At 41.5% G+C, this 21,600-nt stretch overlaps 1 protein-coding gene and 1 long non-coding RNA gene across 5 annotated transcripts in view; one reads left to right on the top strand and one right to left on the bottom strand.

Moving 5' to 3' along the window:
• The window catches only part of LOC133234418 (uncharacterized), a 29,611-nt gene extending 12,000 nt beyond the window's left edge, over positions 1-17,611 (top strand). The window contains exons 2-3 of the long non-coding RNA XR_009732132.1: positions 3,838-3,888; positions 13,275-17,611. This is a non-coding gene — a long non-coding RNA (uncharacterized LOC133234418). The remainder of the gene's footprint in view (positions 1-3,837; positions 3,889-13,274) is intronic.
• NPAS3 (neuronal PAS domain protein 3) overlaps positions 1-21,600 on the bottom strand; it is a 959,432-nt gene that overhangs the window by 169,016 nt on the left and 768,816 nt on the right. The gene's annotated exons all lie outside the window — the stretch shown is intronic.

The raw sequence follows: 21,600 nt of genomic DNA, 5'->3' as shown, positions 1-21,600 counted from the left end.
CGCTGCCCTCTGTTTTGATGAGTTCCCATGGTGATCAAATAGAATTATAAATAGGCTTTTGTAGTTGTGGTCAATTTTCTATCTATCGACATGATAAAACAAGACATGACACAATCATACACCATAAATCTCTCACTCTTCCCTGCTGTTGGGAATCGATGAATTATTGAACACAAACTCGAAAAAACAAATGAGAAATTTACTTGGGGTAAAAAACTTTCTGCCAGACAATACGCTCAGTAAACTCTCACCGTGGCTGTGTCTTCTTTTCCTCCATCTATTCAGTATGAAAAATAAAAAGGCTGATGCTACTGTGTACAATTAGGACCAAGAATTGTAACTGTTCATGAGAGAAATGGAGGCATCAAAGCTGGGGACAATGGTAATCTATTTTGAATGAAAGGAAATATCAGGAGACTATAGATAGAGGTAAACGCCAAGAAAATTAAGAGTACAGTTGTGCTGTATTGACATCACCGGAGGTTTAAATGTGAATATACAGTGGGGAGGGGGGTGCCTGGACCCCCATCAGGAGAAAGATGCCAGAACTGGAGTTAAAAATGAGCCGCAGCTCCTCCCTCCTACATTGTTCGTAAGCTGAGATATAGTCAAAGGAATTGCCTCCCAGTGGTAGGCAGTAATATGAATAGTTAGGAGGTGAGTGGCGTCAGATGACAAAGTTGAGAGTTAAAACTCACAGTTTCTTTACCAGATATGCTCAACTATAGAAGCCTTTTGGACAGCTATGTGAGGAAACTGACTAGTCTCTCAAACACTTGATGTTCGGGTTAGTGACCATGCTACTTCTTCATATTTACCTAGAACCACAGTTATGACGGAGAAGGAAGTGGCTACCCACTCCAGTAGTCTTGCCTGGAGAATCCTACGGGCAGAGGAGCCTGTCAAGCTGCAGTCCAAGGGGTCACAAAGAGTCAGACGTGATAAGCACCTTAGCACAAAGTTATGAAGGCATAAACGTTACAGCAAGGAAATGTGCATTCTTAGGAGTCAGGGGCCTTGCTTGATTACTGCAGGGAGGACCAATAAAGGTCTATCGCAGCCCAAAGCTTTTGTGCTTCAGAAGTAGCAGATGAGATGACGAAATGTAAACCAAGGAAAAGTGAGTGATAACCTTTCATTGGAAAAGCTATCAAACCCACACTTACGGAGATGTCATCTTAAAGGGGCTTTCAAGAGTTTTTTCCTTGTTTTTAAAGAAATGCTACATGCTAAGTCACTTCAGTTGTGTCTGACTCTTTGTGACCCCACAGACTATAGCCCTGCAGGCTCCTCTGTTCGTGGGATTCTTCAGGTAAGAACCCTGGAGTGGGTTGCCATGCCCTCCTCCAGGGGATCTTCCTGACCCAGGGTTCGAGCCTGCCTCTCGTAGGTCTCCTGCACTGGCAGTCAGGTTCTTTACCACTAGCGCCATCTGGGAAGCCCTACTAAAGAAGTATGTCTGGAAAACTTAGAAACTGAAAACTTATAAAAAGATACTTAAGCATCACTTGTGATCCTATAACCTAGAGGGAACCACTAATGACTTTTGGGTACATTTCTTCCAGGAATCTTTTCTACAGATAAACATTTATCTACAAAATGTGGCTGGCTCACGTCTGAGTATTTGTACAACTAGATTTTCAACACCTAGAGCAGGAACTTTGTTCTTCGTGTTATTCCTCTGATGATACTTCCCTCTCCCCATTAATCCCAAAGTATACAGGGTATTGTTTTTATACTTCACAGGCCTCTGTTACTGCTCATCAAATACATGAATGAATGAGACTCTGCCCTTGATTAGCAGACTAATTTTTCATGACTGATTTACCCATAAAATATTATGGTTGAAATCAAATGGAGTTATAAATATTTGTATAAGCTTTTATCTCTTGGGAACCATTTCTTAAATTGAAGAATTTTGAGTTTCAATTATTTAAACATCAGCATTGTAAACATTTTTGTAGAGATTCTTTAAACTATGTCAACAGACCAACTAAATCTATGAAATGCCAGACCATATTACAAAGGTGAGTACTACGTAACCTTCAAGTAGACCTTCCAGGAAACTATTACAGGCCACTTGCCCGATAGGGATGATATGATTTGCATTTAGAATCTAGTAAATCTGGTTTGCCTGGTGGCATTAGTAGTCAAGAACCTGCCGGCCAATGCAGAAGATGTCAGAGACAGGGGTTTGATCCCTATGTCGGGAAGATCCCCTGGAAGAAGAAATAGCAACCCACTCTAGTCTTCTTGCCTGGAGAATCCCATGGACAGAGCAGCCCGGCAGGCTACAGTCCATAGAGCTGCAAAGAGTCAGACACTCTGGAGTCAGGCTGAAGCGACTTAGCACTTACGCAGGTTCAATTGATATTGTTTTCCCTGGGGAGTGGGGATGAAGCAGCAAACAAGAGTCACGTTTGTAAAAATCATAGTGGCATTTTAAGAACATAATAAGCAATGACAAGTAGAACCAAAGATGAGGAGGCCTTGGTGTACATTTCACCATTAAATTCCTAAGGGACCTCGGTGAAGTTAGGTACCCTTTCTACTTTCCTCTTTTAAAAATGCCACTTTACAGCTGGTGTTTGAGCATCATGTGAGACAGATTCTGAAAGGATAATTATTGACATGAAAAACTTTATATTCTTGTATAACACTCATCTGGTGACGCACGGAAGAGCATGTCGTGGCAGGGCAATTTAGTTTGGGGACAGCCCAAAACTGTGACTCATGTATCTGAACTCAGAAAGAAAAGGTCATATTCTTGACCAGGAACAAAGAGGAGAATATACAACCTCCAACCCTTCATCTGTTATCATCGTCTTTAGCATGAATTTCCTTCTAGATGCCAGGTTATATAAAACTACTAGCAAGTCCTTAGTGTTTCAAGAAAAGCTAAGTAAATTATAACTTTCTTTAAAAAAAAATTTAGACAACTTCTTTCCCAGATTATATCATACATGGCAGTTTCAGTGATCATGAATATAAAGCAGAACTAATCATTTTTAAGAGCAGCACAATTCTTGATAGTCTATATTTGTTTCCAGCTTCTATTTCTTGAGATTGGCCAAGCCAAAGAAGATTATGTATATTTATCCACCTTTCCTGATTCTTGACGCACTAGGTTTTTTCTCTTATGCTTTTTTATAGAGGAGAAATGGGCTTAAAAGAGGCATACTTAAACCTAGACTGGTAATAGTTACCGGTGTTGCAAAAAGCCTCACTTTAAGGTCGTTTTCCCTAAAAGCGGTCCCAGGGAATCATGCTCTGGGAAGGCCTTGGCGTATTAACCTTTGTGATATATTACATTAGATGGGCCTTGGACACAGGTCTGAGTAGAACAAAACCAAGGTTAAATGGTACAGGGCCCTTCCTAAGTCAAATAACTTCTAAGGAATTTATCAAATATAACTTCTGGAGTGTCATTGGAGAAGTGAAAAATAATACTAGAAGTCATTGTATTCCCTGCTCGAGATTTAGGACAGTTACATTACTTTAAAATATATCTGTGTTCATGGCTGTCAGAAGAAATCCTAACAAAATCCACACATTTGCCACATCCATTACCACTGTAAAGAATTGCTTTGAAATGCTTGCTCTCACAGTTACACAGCTTCAAACTTCCTCGTTTGAGGCTGGACATTTCTAGTCCTGGGCTGACAGTCTTCACCGAAGAAGCCAAGCACCTACCCAAGGCAGAGTTCCCATTGGCAGTGAAACATAATAATAGCCAATGTCTACTGAGTACTTATGTTTACCACATCCGATACATCTGAAATTTAACCCACAGAATAGGACGACATGGCTAGTAATATTATTTTCTCTATTTTACAGATGAGAAAACTAAGGAGAGATGTTATGAGTTCACCCAATATGACAGAGGTGGTAAGTAGGACAACAGGGTTCAGGCCCAGCTTGGTGTTGACTCTGGCGTGTCCCCCACCACCCCCTCAACACAGCCGTGCTGACTGAGAGTCCTGGTTTGGGAGGAGCAGCTGGAGGACACAGCTCATCTGTTTGACCATGAGGATTAAATAATTGCATTTTAATTGTCTTTAACACTGATTTCGGAGAAGGCAATGGCACCCCACTCCAGTACTCTTGCCTGGAAAATCCCATGGATGGAGGAGCCTGGTAGGTTGCAGTCCATGAGGTCGCTTAGAGTCGGACACGACTGAGCGACTTTGACTTTTCACTTTCATGCATTGGAGAAGGAAATGGCAACCTACTCCAGTATTCTTGCCTGGAGAATCCCAGGGACAGGGGAGCCTAGTGGGCTGCTGTCTATGGGGTTGCACAGAGTCGGACACGACTGAAGTGACTTAGCAGCAGCAGCAGCAGCAACACTGATTTAATACCAAAAAGAAAAATTTCTGAAATATATAAAGAGGAAATGTTTATCAGAGTGCATACACATAATCAGTAGTGTTTGGTAGGTGGACATGTCCAATACTTTTCACTCCAAATTCTCTGATAGTCCCCATCATCAGCACAGAATCAACACCATCAAAGCAAGTCCTCTTAATATCCCATCCTTCCTTTTATAAAGTTGTGTATTTTAAAGCATCCTCCTTTCAAATAAGCTACTAACCTTACAGAAACCAGGCAGCACAGAGGTTGGGGAGTGGTGGGAGCTATTTCTTCACAGGAGGCACAGGCATAAGAAAAACGCAGTATATGATCTGGGGTCGGGTCCAGCTCCTTGGTGGAGGAGATTCTGCATTTTAGGCAAGGGGGCAGAGGGCAATGCTTCACAACCAGCACCTTATGCACAACTTCTAGATTCCTGGGTGTTTCCTTCATGCGTGGCAATCATTCTCCTTAAAAAATAGACGGTAATAATGACACAATCATCTTGTTTTGTGCTTAATAACGAGACAGATGAAAACCGTAGCTACTCATGAGTGCAAAAGTGAAAAAGAAAAATGGCAAACAAAAAAGGCAAGTCATTTGTTGTAAGAACCTACAAATAAATTAAAGCTTGCCTAAGATGTATTGATTTTATGTGGCCTCTCTGTAGAATAATGTCAAGGGTTCCTGACAATCAATAGGCAAAATCTCCTTATAATTTTTTTTCTGTTTCCTGAACGATGTATAATCTATTTTTTCCCATGATGAAAAAGCAGGGCTTTATAAGCTTGAAAATTCTTTAAAGTAGTGAACAAAGCTGACACTACATGGAAAAGTTTCCTGACGCTACATGGAAAAGTTTCTTCCGATCACTTCTTCACCATCATATATGGAGAAAAATTTGTTATATTTGACCCCATTAAGGGGGTGCTAAATAGATCTAAACCCAAGGACACTTTATAAACATACCAGCTGAGTCCTGCAAGCTAGAAATGATTCTTGGTCATTTTTATTATAAAGTTAGACATGGTGTGATAGAGTGTTTCACATTTTAACTAGAGATTTCAGTACTGAAGATGAAAATATAAGAATAATTATAGATTCCTGCTGCTGCTGCTGCTAAGTCATTTCAGTTGTGTCCGATTCTGTGCGATCCCGTAGACGGCAGCCCACCAGGCTCCCCCGTCCCTGGGATTCTCCAGGCACGAACACTGGAGTGGGTTACCATTTCCTTCTCCAATGCATGAAAGTGGAAAGTGAAAATGAAGTCACTCAGTCATGTCCGACTCTTAGTGATCCCATGGACTGCAGCCTACCAGGCTCCTCCATCCATGGGATTTTCCAGGCAAGTGTACTGGAGTGGGGTGCCATTGCCTTCTCTGATAGATTCCTGACTAACTTTCAATGAAAAAGATTCACTTCTCAGTATCTTTAGATCATTATTGGGAACTCATTCTTTACTGCCAGTACTAAAAGTGACCCCTAAGAAAGCAGTGTATTTCACCACCACGTTAGCAATGCTTTTCTCAAGCCTATAATAAAAAGCTTATTTTTATCATGAAAAAATAAAATGCCTCCATATACATTGATGCTAAAGGAAAACAAATATAGATATAATGGTTCTAGTAGAAGAAGAGCAAATAGGCCAATCCCTTTAGTCTTTAAACCTGCAATTACTGTGTGTGTGCACAATAGTGTTATCTGTGTATGTTCTTCTCCTGCTGACAGCCTGGGAGCAGGGGGGAAATGAAGATGCTGGAAATTTCCCAACAAGGACATTTTCATTTTGAGTGTTTGATCATGGTGTTCGGTTTTGACATTGAGGAGGCTGGTGTGCCAGGCAATGGCATTCAGAATTTCACTATCGTGTGGCTCTAGGAAGAGCTGCCTGGCTGATGAGTCTTGGAGGCCACACTGCCTTGGTGCCTGGTTGGAATACCCATGTTTTATGGTCTCTTGGTAATGGCTACTTGATTCTCAAGGTTTAGCCTCGACTTCCTTAGAAACTCTCCCAGGCTAACTGCAGCTTTGGAAAGGTCCTCATATGTCACAGGTGAGTCACTTGGGCAACTCCAGGAAGCTCCAGCTCAAGTAATGAAACCCACACTGTAGGAAACCCTTCATCCTAGAGAGAAAACTGCTACTGCAAAACCTATCTGTATTCGGACAAACTTAGAGACCTGAGGCAGGCAAAAAACGCAGATGGAAGAGTGAATCTCTAATGCAGAAACCAAGCACAGGCCCTTCATACACTTCCAGGAAGCCCCTGGGATGGGCAGACACTGCGTGGGGCAGCGGAATCAAAAGTCAGTGGGGTCCAGTTGTGTTTCCAGTCCCTGATGCAGACACCTGAGAGCATGGCCACACTGCAGTGAGAGACAGGGCTAAAGGTGGAAAGAGTCAACTCACTCTGCCTAGGGGAGAAGGGACACTTTCAGAGAGAAGATGGGTCTTTACGGATCAGAAGAAGGGATTCTCCAAGCTGACCATGGGGAGCTGGCGAAGGACAGTGGGAGGAAGCAACAGAGAAGCCAAGAGATGGCACCAGTCCAGGGCATGGACACCTGAGTGTGCAGTGACAGTTCTGTGCCTCATACAGGATATTACATCTGGGCTGTGTCTGATGTTAGGCGATGAGGCTGCTGTCACAATTAGAAGAAGGCTGTGATTAAATGTTTAAACTGAGGCCATGAGAGTCTGGGGAAGGGAAACCATGTTTAAGGTGAGACTCTGCTCTGTCACCTCTGTGTCTGCAGCCTCTGCTCCTCCCTGGCTCCTGCCCTGGGGTCCAGGAACAAACCCAAGATGTCACCTTTTGTACATCTTGAAGGTACCTCTCCTCCAGCTTAAAACTCCCCTCTCTCTCTTCTTCCCCTTCCCAGATAAGCTTGCTGCAAAAGTAATCTAAGCTCCTTATCCCCACTTCCTCACACAGTCTTCCTTCAGCAACCCTCTGGAAACTGGACTCCAGATGGCCTGCTCTGAAACTGCCATAGCCACATCACCAATCTACTAGCTGTCAGATCTGATGGGCAGGTCCTAGGCCTCTTCCTATCCAGCCTCTGCAGCAGTCAACATTACTAACTGTTCGTCCTTCTGCAAACACTTCCCTCTCCCCACTTTGCTTCCTTTCCTACCTGTCTGCTCACATCTGAGAAAACTGTGCCCTGTAACTGTGCTCATGTGACACTTTCCTTAAACCAGTGCTTCTCAAACTGGAGGGAAGACAGGAATCCCCTGGATGGCTGGACTCTGATGACCAGGGTCCTAACCCCCAGACATTCTGATTTCATAGGTCTGGGGGTGGGGCCCAAGGAACTTTCTAAAGCAAGGAACTTGCTTAGAAAAGCAAGTTCCAGGGGAGTCTGCTGCTCTGGCTTGGGACCACTGTTTGAGAACCACAGTTTTAACCAGTCTTTACTATACTCGTGGCTTCAGCTGCCACATGGGTGGTTCACTGCTATGGGACATTCCTGAGACCTCAGACTTGGATCACCCCTTTTCTACGTCTCCATCCCAGTATCACCCAGGGCCTTGCAACTTAATCTGCCTCTAAATGCAGTGAGTCAAAGCTCCCTTGCTTGTTCCTCTCCACACACCCAATATCTGCTGCTCTTCTCATATTCATGTGCTAGAGAAAGACGCCTCCCCCCAGCTCAGTCTCTGCATGTCACACCCTCCCAGGAATCACTGCTTTCAACATTCCCTGGTGCACACACTGCCTCCTGTGCTCAGTCCCATGCCTGGGCTCTCACGGAACTCCTAATCTCCAGGCACACTGCTTTATCCACAGCAAATCTGTTCCTTCTGCATGAATTTAAGATTAGCTGCTCCCCTCATGCACTTGTGCGCTTATTATGCATACTGTCTGGGTGAGCTTGGGCTGCTCTAACACATTACCATGGACTGGGTGGCTTATACAACAAAGCTTTGTTCCTCACAGTACTGGAGGCTAGAAGTCTAAGACTGAGGTTGCCAGCAGATTCAGTGTCTGGTGAGACCTGGTTTGCAGATGGGCCCCCGCTTGCTGTATCCTCGCACAGTGGAAAATGAGAGAATCTCTCTCTTGGCTCTTCCCATAAGGGCACTTCTCATTTGTGCAGGTTCCACCCTCATGTCCTAGTTACCTCCCCAAGGCCTCACCTCCAAATAGATCACTTTGGAGATTAAGGTTTCAACATAAACATTTGGGGGTGGGGTGGCACAAGCCCTGTTGACATTTTAGAAACACCGCATTTTGAGAGGCACCAGTGCTGGGGTGCCGCTCACCCAGAGCCAGACATCCTGGAGCGTGAAGTCAGGTGGGCCTTAGGAAGCATCACTACGAACAAAGCTAGTGGAGCTGATGGAATTCCAGCTGAGCTATTTCAAATCCTAAAAGATGATGCTGTTAGATTGCTGCACTAACATGCCAGGAAATTTGGAAAACTCAGCAGCGACCACAGGGTGGGAAAAGGTCAGTTTTTCATTCCAATCCCAAAGAAAGGGAAATGCCAAAGAATGTTCAAACTACCACACAATTGCACTCATTTCACATGCTAGCAAGGTAACGCTCAAAATCATTCAAGCCAGGCTTCAACAGTATGTGAACTGAGAACGTCCAGATGTACAGGCTGGATTTCGAAAAGGCAGAGGAACCAGAGATCAAATTGCCAACATCTGTTGGATCATAGAAAAAACAAGGAAATTCCAGAAAAACATCTACTTCTGCTTCATTGACTATGCTAAAGCCTTTGTGTGGATCACAACAAACTGGAAAATTCAAGAAATGGGAACACCAGACCACTTTACCGGCTTCCTGAGAAACCTGTATGTAGGTCAAGAAGCAACAGAACTGGACATGGAACAACAGACTGGTTCAAAATTGGGAAAGGAATATATCAAGGCTGTATATTGTCACTGCTTATTTAACTTCCATGCAGAGACATCATGCGAAATGCCAGGCTGGATGAAGCACAAACTGGAATCAAGATTGCTGGGAGAAATATCAATAACCTCAGATACATAGATGACACCACCCTTATGGCAGAAAGCGAAGAGGAACTGAAGAGCCTCTTGAAGGTGAAAGAGGAGAGTGAAAAAGTTCAGCATTCAAAAAACTAAGATCGTGGCATCCAGTCTCATGATTTCATGGCAAATAGATGGGAAAACAATAGAAACAGTGACAGACTTTATTTGCTTGGGCCCCAAAGTCACTGTGGACGGTCACTACAGCCACAAAATTAAAAGACGCTTGCTCCTTGGAAGAAAAGCTATGACAAACCTAGTGAAAGCAGAAGTCGCTCACTCGTGTCTGACTCTGTGCGACCCCATGAATTGCAGCCCTCCAGGCTCCTCTGTCCATGGGGATTCTCCAGACAAGAATACTAGAGTGGGTAGCCATTCCCTTCTCCAGGGGATCTTCCCAACCCAGGGATAGAACCCAGGTCTCCTGCATTGCAGGCAGATTCTTTACCATCTGAGCCACCTAAAAAGCAGAGACATAACTTTGCTGACAAAGGTCCATGTATATTAAAGTTACGGATTTCCAGTAGTCATGTACGGATGAGAGAGTTGGACTATAAAGAAGGCTGAGTGCCAAAGAATTGATGCTTTTGAAATGGTGTTGGAGAAGACTCTTGAGAGTCCCTTGGACTGCAAGGAGATCCAACCAGTCCATCCTAAAGGAAATCAACCCTGAATATTCATTGGAAGAACTGATGCTGAAGCTGAAGCTCCAATACTTTGGCCACCTGATGGGAAGAGCCGACTCACTGGAAAAGACCCTGATGCTGGGAAAGATTGAGGGCAGGAGGAAAATGTGGCAGCAGAAGATGAGATGGTTGGATGGTATCATTGACTCAATGGACATGAGTTTGAGCAAACTCTGGGAGACAGTTAAGGACAGGGAAGCCTGGCATGCTGCCGTCCATGGAGTTGCAAAGAGTCAGACTGAGTGACTGAACAACAACAAGTGCTTAGTCATGTGCCAGGCACCCTGAAATGACCAACATTTTGTTATTTTGACCTGAATCATTTCCCGGGAAGAAATAAACTGCTTCTGAAATCTTAGGCATTGTTCCATTCCCTTCTGTTTCTCTGGCAACTAAACTAGCTCAGACGGGACTGTAGTATATACTTTTCTCTCTGGATGAGCTTGGTTATGTTACTAACAAATAATTCTAGGTGCTTTTTGTTCCAGTAAGAGAGAGAGTTGGCAGCGGATTTCTTTGAGATAATTTTGCATTCAGACAATAAGCTAGATATTCTTTGGTAAACCTGAGCAGTAGAGACAGATTTAAGGAGATGTGGACTTTAGTTCTTAGTACAAGCTGCCCAAACTCCATAGACTCAGGATCTTTCCCTACAGAAGGAGACACTTGGCTTTTCTAGGTTATCTCACTAGGGAAGTTTTCAGTTTATTCATTTAGCATATTGACAATAATTTCAAGCTAGTATAATGAAATACCTTTGAGCATGTGTTGATGAAAGAAAAGGGGCTTCCCCCACCCCACCCCATATGACTACATGGGAAGTTAAGAAGCAATGGAGAGAAGTGGAATCAAAGCAGAAATCCCTGTGTATGAGGAAGTGGGCTTGGATCCTTGGTCCATGGAGAGGCCCAAACCCCAGATTCTGGAAATGGGGTGAAAGGAGCCCAGTTCCAAGGGTAAAAGTCACCTCCACAGACAGAACAGTCACCGAAGTGAAGCTACTGTGATGAATATTGCTATTTCTAATACATATGTTTAGGCTAACATTTTAGTAGTTCACATTTTTGGCACATTGACCTCTGAGCGCCTCTTAATTCCATTGTCTCTAATGTCTTACATCACCATTGAAATAGTTAAAGTCTACAGATCACCAGCATCAAAACTGAGAAAGGATCAAAATACGTATTTTAGGCCCCACTCCAGACCTGTTGAACCACCAAGGCCCCACTATAATTCTGACGAATATTAAACTTAATAAACTTAGAGAACCACAGCTAAATAAAAAGGGCCCACTGAAGTACGGCTTAAAGATGACATACTGGACTCCATCAATATCTAGCACGTCACCATTTGGTTCTTTAACCAGACAATATCTTTGCTTGTTTCTGAGACTTATCAGTTACACAGATTCTATCTTTATTAGAGATTGTGAGACTAATCAGTCTTATACTATTTTAAACCCTATTGTCATTGTGATAGCATTCTAAGAGATCGTGTCTTTGCCAAGGTCTAAAATCCTAATTAAATTCATTGTTGCTAGATGGGATAGCAAAGACGAAGATTCAGTACCCCAGTAAGACCTCTTAAGATACATCACATGCAAATGAAGGATGCAATTAATTAACTATTTCATTGATGCTGTCCAAACTCAAATGCACCCTGTTGAACTCTCCCTTAGCTTGATAGCACAACCATCACATACAACAGCAGCGGAGGGAAGGGTCGCTGTAATATGTGATACAATAAATATATCAATTGAAGACCAACATTAAAAGAGTTATTTGCTAATGGGCACCATGCCAGGGTTACTCAGGCAATGCTGCCTGCAGAATTCCTAAGCTGAGTTCACAAGATACAGATCGATGCACCTCCAAAGAGAGTCTATATCAATCTCCATTTCATTCATTAGCTCCCACTTCGAGCTGGTTGGCTGCTAGTTAACTCTTTAATGTGGGAGAAACTGTCAGTGTAAAGGCCACTGGGACACGTGCTCTTCCCAGCTGTACTTGACCTGTCAATATTTCTTGCAGCAGAATGTTTAAACTGGTACGGCTGATGGCAAAATGGAGACCTATGGGGTTTGGGAGGCTTTCATAGCTTTAGAATGGCTTACCATCCAATAGCAAACATTAGTAAATTCAGCCCGTTGCTCTATTTCTGCCTGTGTCTTACTATCCAGGTGCAACAGAAACTGGGATACAATTATTTTCCATCGTTCTATTCTGGAACTCAAAGGTATTTTAGACTCTGCATTATGTAAATGTGGGCTCCACAACAATGAGATACTATCACACCAAGGACTTGGCTGCAGTGGAGATCATTAGTTTGTGATTCAGCTCTAAAGAAGCTCCGAACAATGAGAAGCAAAGCAGCACTTTCTATAAAGTTAGGATTCATTTTCAATTTGTATGGGTCCAGGGACAACTTTATTGTTGCACAGTAGAAGAACCTGGATGCACAGGGGAACCTCGGTGCATGAACTATTTCAAGCCCTTCTGAAAATGTAAATAAGAGCCCTAAAACATAAAGGCATAATTACCAAAACAAAGAACAGTCTCAGACCACCAGGAATAGCTGGCTTCGCTTATTTTCTTTCTACAAATATTGAATTTACTAATTTCCCTTGCCTTACTGTTGAATAAAATCAATTTTCTCAGTAGAGCTGATCTCTGCTTTGTTGGAGGTTAGATGTGAAGCTGATATGCATCCTTAGATATACTGTTTGGGAGAAAGCCTTGAATATTTAACCCGACGTCATTGCGAGCCCTCCCTCCGCTGTCCTGTGGGGTGTCTATTGATTCATTATTTGACAATCAGGATTCTCCATAGGTTAATTGACATGTTTGGAATTCATGGCAAGGAAAATCTGTGCATTATTTTAAAACTCCTGTCAAACTGTTTGTAGATACGGTTTGATAACAACACCTGTTTTTCCCTCTCTTGGCCAATACAATCCATTGAGAATCCTGGCTTAAAAAATTTCCCTGCAGAATTGTCAAACATATGTATTTGTATTTCATTACTTGGGTAATAGCTGATTTGCCAAGTTCATTTACTACTAGTTGCTTCTCAAACATCTCAGTGGGATAATTAAGGAATACTAAGAACTGAAACTATACGAAGTTAGGAGGGGGCTGGAGCCATTGCCCAAATCCCAGTCCTGATTAAACTGCTGTCCAGAATTAAATATTCAATAACTGAAATGCTCTTTTCTTCCTTTACTCTCAGCAACTTATCATCAAGAAGACGGAGCTACTTCCCAAGTTGCTGCAAAAGAGAATCCCCCTCAAATTATCTGTACCAATCAGATAAAAATCCTGCAGACTTTCAAGTGAAAGTATTTAAACTCAAAATTGGTAATGGCTTAAGTGGTGCCTTTTCTCAGTGGATATATACGTGGGGAGAGAAAATAAATAGTAACTCCGGGAGTGTGTTTTGGAAGGGAGTAAAGAAAGGCCAGGCACAGTTCAAGGTTATAGCTGAGCACAACGGCACTGATGAGAATTTGGACAGCTAATACCCTCTCCTGAGAAATTGTGAATGTGAAGAATTCTGGAGAAGAATGTTGAAGTATGATAGCATTAGAGTTTAAATGCTCTCAAAGAATCTTGCTGGCTCATTGCACAAAGAAAAGAGAGATATTTTAATCATGAGCTATCTATCATCACTTGAATTTGAATGCCTGTTGTTTGAAGTCACAAGCTACTGACTCCCATGATGTAAGTTTTCAGGTCTATTGCCAGAACAAAAAAAGGTACGAAAAGGCGGGGGAAAAGCACAACAAAGCCAAACGGCTATGGACCTGACAGAGAGGAGATATTGTGCCTACAATGCTGTCTCTCTTAAATTTTGGACAAGGAGAAGTAAGAATAAATGAATGGCAAGTGGAGAAAATGGGAATATATGAGAGACTAGAGAGAATGTGCTTAAAAGTAAGCTATTGAATACAAGCCCCATTGCTATCATAAGACAAACACATTCGATTCTGCAGTCCATAACTTTTCAAGTTCACATCTGCATTATAGGAAAGAATACCCAGGGACCCAAAACAAAATTCTGTTTAAAGCATAGGCACCAAAGAGTCTAATGCGAAAGGGCAATTCCGATGATGAGCCTCAATTATTTCCCATTTCTCCTGTTTCGAGGTATATTCCATGTAGACATAGAGCTGATAGACTCAAGGGGACCCTTAGTAACTCCTTAGAGGGCCGCATATAGTTTTCCATCCACCATACATTGGGTGTTCATAGGGGAGGTATTATTGATTTTCCCAAAGTGAAAAAGTTACCTAACTTAGGACTGACATGATCTCGTTTTAGCCTATTTCATTACATGAGAAAATTGTAGTTTTTGACTCGCTCAATGCCCAGGAGCCCAGGCTTAAGGAGGGGGAAACAGTTCAGACTCTTCAAATAAAATAAAAGTAAGACAGAAGAGCTGAGAGCTTCTCTTGTCACATTTCTACAATTTCTGGCTTTCAAGCCGCCACTTACAAGCCACTTCTTGACATAATCTTTAGGCTTAAGCATGTGGAACAGTGGACCAACCAGCTTAATAAAAAGACAAAGATGATATGCAACTAATGGACAGAACATCGCAACTAGGTGTTAACACATCATTCATTGAACTAAATGCTCTTTCAAACTCTGCAGCAGAAACAATTAAAGTACTGACGGCAGTCTTAAGTTGCTTCAAATTGTCTGGCACAATTGATCCACAATTATCTTTGTACTCCCTGAAGCCCCCGAATGCTACCTTCTTCATTGACTTTATATTTCCTTCACAGTTCTCCAACCTGTGTTCTGGCATACTGAATATCTGACACCCTGAATATCCATCGGAGAAGGCCATTTTGATAGATCTTGGAGTCCTAAATATCCTATTAAAAACCTGAGCTGTATGCCCCCTGAATGCTTATAACCGGCTCTTCATAACGAACAAGAAATCTTGCTGAACATTTAAAGAGGAGTCTCTTTAAGACAAAAGAGATAAGCTGTTTTTCCCTTAGTTTCATAACACAACTTGTGAGAGAAATTCTATGACATAGAATTTATGGCAAAGGAGAAAATTCTATTTCCAAAGGTTGAACTTTAAAATCATCCATGTCCAGTATGGTGTCAAGGAATCTTGTTCACTGTTTTTGAAAACCTTGGACTAAGACTCTGATGGCCCATACAAACACTTAATAAAACCTTTTTCTGAATGTCCATTTACATGGCTCTTTGGACATCTCTTGATTAAAAAGAAAACTCTTAAGTGACTAAGCAGAATTGCTGTGAAAAGCCTATGAAATACAATCAGAAATACAAGCTACAAAATACAAACAGTGCTTAGTTTCCACAGTGTTGTGAAAAGGAGTTTGTTTGGGGACACAGGCAGAGATGTGTTCATTAACACCACTGTCCACAAATAAATATCTAATTTTTTTTTTTTTTTTTACTTCAATCCCCCCATCCCTGTTTTGTTCTTGATGTCTGGCAGGAAACTGCAAAATGATGTGAGTGAAAAACCTTGAAGATGGAGAGAATCCGCTGCCCAGCATGAATAAGGATGCTGTTATTCTCAGGGAGGACACAGTATTTGATCCCAGCTGAAAAGTCATTTTTAGCTGTTATGTGAAGGCCTGAATGGACTCAAGATCACAGATATAATTTAGTCATGGGAACAAGATAGTCCATGGATTATCTTTGTATCTAAACAGTACATTTGATTTTTTTCTCTATTTTTTAAGGTATTCTCTGATACAGACATGGTGAAGAATATTTTAGCTGGAACCAAAATTGCCACAGTTCTTGGATTTTACAAAAGTGAAACCTAAACAGTGACAAGAGCGTCTGTCACTATGGAATAAAAAAGACAAACAACTTTTATTTGTGTAGTATGTGAGGAATTTTCATCAGGATCTCATGTTTGTTATCTTAGTTCAGTTTTTCTAATAATGCTGTGAAGATCTCTGCATGTATCTTTTAAAAAATGTTTATTAAAATTGCTCCTTGATAAAAATGTCATTTTATACTAAGTTCTACCCTCTATGAATAATAAATCACATAGTCTACTGAATATATATATATATGTGACAATAATATGTCTGTATACACACACACACACACATATATATTGTATTTTCCCTAGTTCTTTGATGCTCTGCTTGTAGCTTGAGGGAAATAATATTATAGATGATCTAGTTTCAGCAGTAAGTACAGTACTTTACTGTTAACAAACATATGAATATTTAATATTGGAAGCCTCACTACAATACATAATCTCTCTTCACCTTCTTACTTTTTGCCCCTTTGTACCTATAACCTTAAGTACCATATAATCAACTTGCTTGATTGCATTTTCTGTTCACTGTCTATTTCCCTTCACTGGAATATAAACTCCATGAAGGTAGGAGCCTTTGATTTGTTCACTGGCTTTAACCTCAGCACTTTAAATGGTGCCTGTCACACAGCAGCTGTTTAATAGATACTTGTTAATGAATGAATAGTATTGCTTGTCATAATAAAGAGTAGTGCAGGCACTGAATGCAGTTTTTGTTCTATAATTCTTTGATTCTATCTTTCCCAATAAGTTAATGATGGCCCAATAGTCTATGTTTAATAATTACTCTAGGGAATATTGCTAAAGGTGTTAAGTATTAATTGCCTTAAACACAGTGGGAGGTAGACATCACTGGAGAATTTTTAAGTCTTATATAAGATCTTGTACAAGAAGCACTGCTTTTCATATATTCAACATTTGAGATATTTATAATACTTATGATCTGAAAAAGGCAGGCACATTTTGGGAAATGCAGTGACTATTTCTGGAATTCAATATTGTAACTGTAGATACTCCCCTCTTCACAAATAAATTCTATACAACTATTATTGATACTTTCATTAAGATAAATAATGAACTTTAATATACTTAAATGATTACAGATTCATATTCATTCTCATTCTCTCTTTCTCCCTCTCTCTCTTACACATACACAAAGGACGAAAGAGAAAGAACTGTCAGAAAGACCCTGAAACAAATGTATATACGTGCAAAGAGGAAAGACCTAGAAGTCCCCGACTGTAATTTTAGTTTGCTAGTACCCACAGTAATCCGAGTCTATGCCCCAACCAGTAACGCTGAAGAAGCTGAAATTGAACGGTTCTATGAAGACCTACAAGACCTTTTAGAACTAACACCCAAAAAAGATGTCCTTTTCATTATAGGGGACTGGAATGCAAAAGTAGGAAGTCAAGAAACACCTGGACTAACAGGCAAATTTGGCCTTGGAGTACGGAATGAAGCAGGGCAAAGACTAATAGAGTTTTGCCAAGAAAATGCACTGGTCATAACAAACACCCTCTTCCAACAACACAAGAGAAGACTCTATACATGGACATCACCAGATGATCAACACCGAAATCAGATTGATTATATTCTTTGCAGCCAAAGATGGAGAAGCTCTATACAGTCAGCAAAAACAAGACCAGGAGCTGACTGTGGCTCAGACCATGAACTCCTTATTGCTAAATTCAGACTTAAATTGAAGAAAGTAGGGAAAACCACTAGACCATTCAGGTATGACCTAAATCAAATCCCTTATGATTATACAGTGGAAGTGAGAAATAGATTTAAGGGCCTAGATCTGATAGATAGAGTGCCTGATGATCTATGGACGGAGGTTCGTGACATTGTACAGGAGACAGGGATCAAGACCATCCCCATGGAAAAGAAATGCAAAAAGCAAAATGGCTATCTGGGGAGGCCTTACAAATAGCTGTGAAAAGAAGAGAAGTGAAAAGCAAAGGAGAAAAGGAAAGATATAAACATCTGAATGCAGAGTTCCAAAGAATAGCAAGAAGAGATAAGAAAGCCTTCTTCAGTGATCAATGCAAAGAAATAGAAGAAAACAACAGAATGGGAAAGACTAGAGATCTCTTCAAGAAAATCAGAGATACCAAAGGAACATTTCATGCAAAGATGGGCTCGATAAAGGACAGAAATGGTATGGACCTACCAGAAGCAGAAGATATTAAGAAGAGATGGCAAGAATACACAGAAGAACTGTACAAAAAAGATCTTCTTGACCCAGATAATCATGATGGTGTGATCACTGACCTAGAGCCAGACATCCTGGAATGTGAAGTCAAGTGGGCCTTAGAACGCATCACTACGAACAAAGCTAGTGGAGGTGATGGAATTCCAGTTGAGCTATTCCAAATCCTGAAAGATGATGCTGTGAAAGTACTGCACTCAATATGCCAGCAAATTTGGAAAACTCAGCAGTGGCCACAGGACTGGGAAAGGGCAGTTTTCATTCCAATCCCAAAGAAAGGCAATGCCAAAGAATGCTCAAACTATTGCACAATTGTACTCATCTCACACGCTAGTAAAGTAATGCTCAAAATTCTCCAAGCCAGGCTTCAGCAATATGTGAACCGTGAACTTCCTGATGTCCAAGCTGGTTTTAGAAAAGGCAGAGGAACCAGAGATCAAATTGCCAACATCCGCTGGATCATGGAAAAAGCAAGAGAGTTCCAGAGAAGCATCTATTTCTGCTTCATTGACTATGCCAAAGCCTTTGACTGTGTGGATCACAATAAACTGTGGAAAATTCTGAAAGAGATGGGAATACCAGACCACCTGATCTGACTCTTGGAAATTTGTATGCAGGTCAGGAAACAACAGTTAGAACTGGACATGGAACAACAGACTGGTTCCAAATAGGAAAAGGAGTATGTCAAGGCTGTATATTGTCACCCTGTTTATTTAACTTATATGCAGAGTACATCATGAGAAATGCCGGACTGGAAGAAGGACAAGCTGGAATCAAGATTACTGGGAGAATTATCAATAACCTCAGTTTTGCAGATGATACCAGCCTTATGGCAGAAAGTGAAGAGGAGCTAAGAAGCCTCTTGATGAAAGTGGAGAGTGAAAAAGTTGGCTTAAAGCTCAACATTTAGAAAACGAAGATCATGGCATCCGGTCCCATCACTTCATGGGAAATAGATGGGGAAACAGTGGAAACAGTGTCAGACTTTATTTTTGGGGGCTCCAAAATCACTACAGATGGTGACCGCAGCCATGAAATTAAAAGACGCTTACTCCTTGGAAGGAAAGTTATGACCAATCTAGATAGCATATTCAAAAGCAGAGACATTACTTTGCCAACAAAGGTTCATCTAGTCAAGGCTATGGTTTTTTCCAGTGGTCATGTATGGATGTGAGAGTTGGACTGTGAAGAAGGCTGAGTGCTGAAGAATTGATGCTTTTGAACTGTGGTGTTGAAGACTCTTGAGAGTCCCTTGGACTGCAAGGAGATCCAACCAGTCCATTCTGAAGGAGATCAGCCCTGGGATTTCTTTGGAAGGAATGATGCTAAAGCTGAAACTCCAGTACTTTGGCCACCTCATGCGAAGAGTTGGCTCATTGTAAAAGACTCTGATGCTGGGTGGGATTGGGGGCAAGAGGAGAAGGGGACGACAGAGGATGAGATGGCGGGATGGCAACACTGACTCAATGGACGTGAGTCTGAGTGAACTCCGGGAGTTGGTGATGGACAGGGGGGCCTGGAGTGCTGTGATTCATGGGGTCACAAAGAGTTGGACACGACTGAGCGACTTATCTGATCTGATCTGACCCTGTCAAGTGATCTTGGCTATGAATTTATCTTTGAAGATTCTGTTTTATCGTTGATTAAACATTTAAGATCCTATCACTCTCTAACAAGTCTGTAAGCCCACAAATGGAAGGTAGAAATAAGTGGGAAAAGAAAGTTTATTTGTATAAGTGGATTCCAATAGGATATTTGATGGATCAAAAAGGTCACTGATTCCCATATTGTTTTATTATTTTCTATTCTTTATAGCCAGGACATGACTATCATTATTTGCATTACCTTTGGTGAACAGTTATGTTGCCTATATAATTAATCAGAGGAAACCTCAAAATAGTTGATACCATCAATCTCTTTGACAACATATCTAACAGCTTATTTCATCATGCTTTTGGAATGATGCCAGCTAGCAAGCTCCAGTGTCTTCAGGCAAAGTTAGTCCTAACACCTGCTTTGTTACCTAACTTGCTGGATACAGGTGGTTCACCAAAAACAGAAATAGAGAATTTCATTAAGTCACTATTGCTTCTTTGCTGCTGCTGCTGCTGCTAAGTCGCTTCAGTCGTGTCCGACTCTGTGCGACCCTATAGACGGCAAATCAGCCCCAACTCTCCCATAACTTCTTCAAAGGAATTCATCCCTATTGTCACAAGTGGTCAGGGTAGCAGCTCCCCTAACTGTAAAGGAAAGACTATTCCTCACTGTATCAGAACCTTCTATATACTAGCTACTTTGAAGAGTAGTCTTACCTATGATGTTTATACCTACAGCTTTCTGCTCAGAAATTAAAACAAGTTGGTGATGATTGGGACAACATGCTGCTGCTTCTGCTAAGTCACTTCAGTCGTGTCCGACTCTGTGCGACCCCATAGACAACAGCCCACCAGGCTCCCCTGTCCCTGGGATTCTCCAAGCAAGAACACTGGAGTGGGTTGCCATTTCCTTCTCCAATGCATGAAAGTGAAAAGTGAAAGTGAAGTCGCTCAGTCGGGTCCGACTCTTAGCGACCCCAGGGACTGCAGCCTACCAGGCTCCTCCATCCATGGGATTTTCCAGGCAAGAGTACTGGAGTGGGGTGCCATTGCCTTCTCCGTGGGACAACATAGGTTGACTTATATTTTATATTTTTACTTAGTCAAGACCAACTAGATGATTATACTATTCCCATTTAAAAATTTAAGTAATCAAAGCAGAGCAAGTGCCAAGGTCACCATTTAGGCCCCTCCTAAGACCAAGATTACAATACAAGAGTTCTTGGTACATTATTTATGTTTCTAATTATATAGAAGGTCATCTTGCACCAAGACAGAGCCTATACAGTCAAGTAGAAAACACACTGGATTGGAAATCAAATAATATGGATTTTACCACTAATTTAATATAGCACCACAGGTAGTTATCTCAGTTGTGACTTCATTCATTCAATATTACTTTATTAACAAACAATTAAATATTCATTCTGTACACACATACATACACAGAATAGGCCAAAAGCAGTTTCAAGGTGACGAATGGACAAGAGAGTGTATAAACCACATGTACAAATGCTGAGGAAATTCAAAGGAATTGATCTTATGGGGCTCTGCCAGGCTGACCGGTTTTGACATCTGGTCCTTCCATTTAAGCTGACAGTGACAGAATTAGCCAAATGATAAGGTTGTTTGGGGCTTCCCTGAGAGCTCAGTTGGTAAAAAATCTGCCAGAGATGTAGGAGACTCTGGTTTGATCCCTGGCTTGGGAAGATGCCCTGGAGAAAGGAAAGGCTGCCCACTCCAGTATTCTGGCCTGGAGAATTCCATAGACTGTATGGTCCATGGAGTCTCAAAGAGTTCGACACGACTGAGCAACTTTCACTTTCACTAAGGTTGTTTGGACTTGTGAAAATATAACTTTTAGCATCTTTCGGTCTATCAATTTTCCTGTATTTAAAATGATGAGTACTCTAATTTGTAA

Source organism: Bos javanicus, chromosome 21 (genome assembly GCF_032452875.1).
Source record: "Bos javanicus breed banteng chromosome 21, ARS-OSU_banteng_1.0, whole genome shotgun sequence".
NCBI classification, from domain to species: domain Eukaryota; kingdom Metazoa; phylum Chordata; class Mammalia; order Artiodactyla; family Bovidae; genus Bos; species Bos javanicus.
This window is presented reverse-complemented; position numbering and strand designations above follow the sequence as displayed.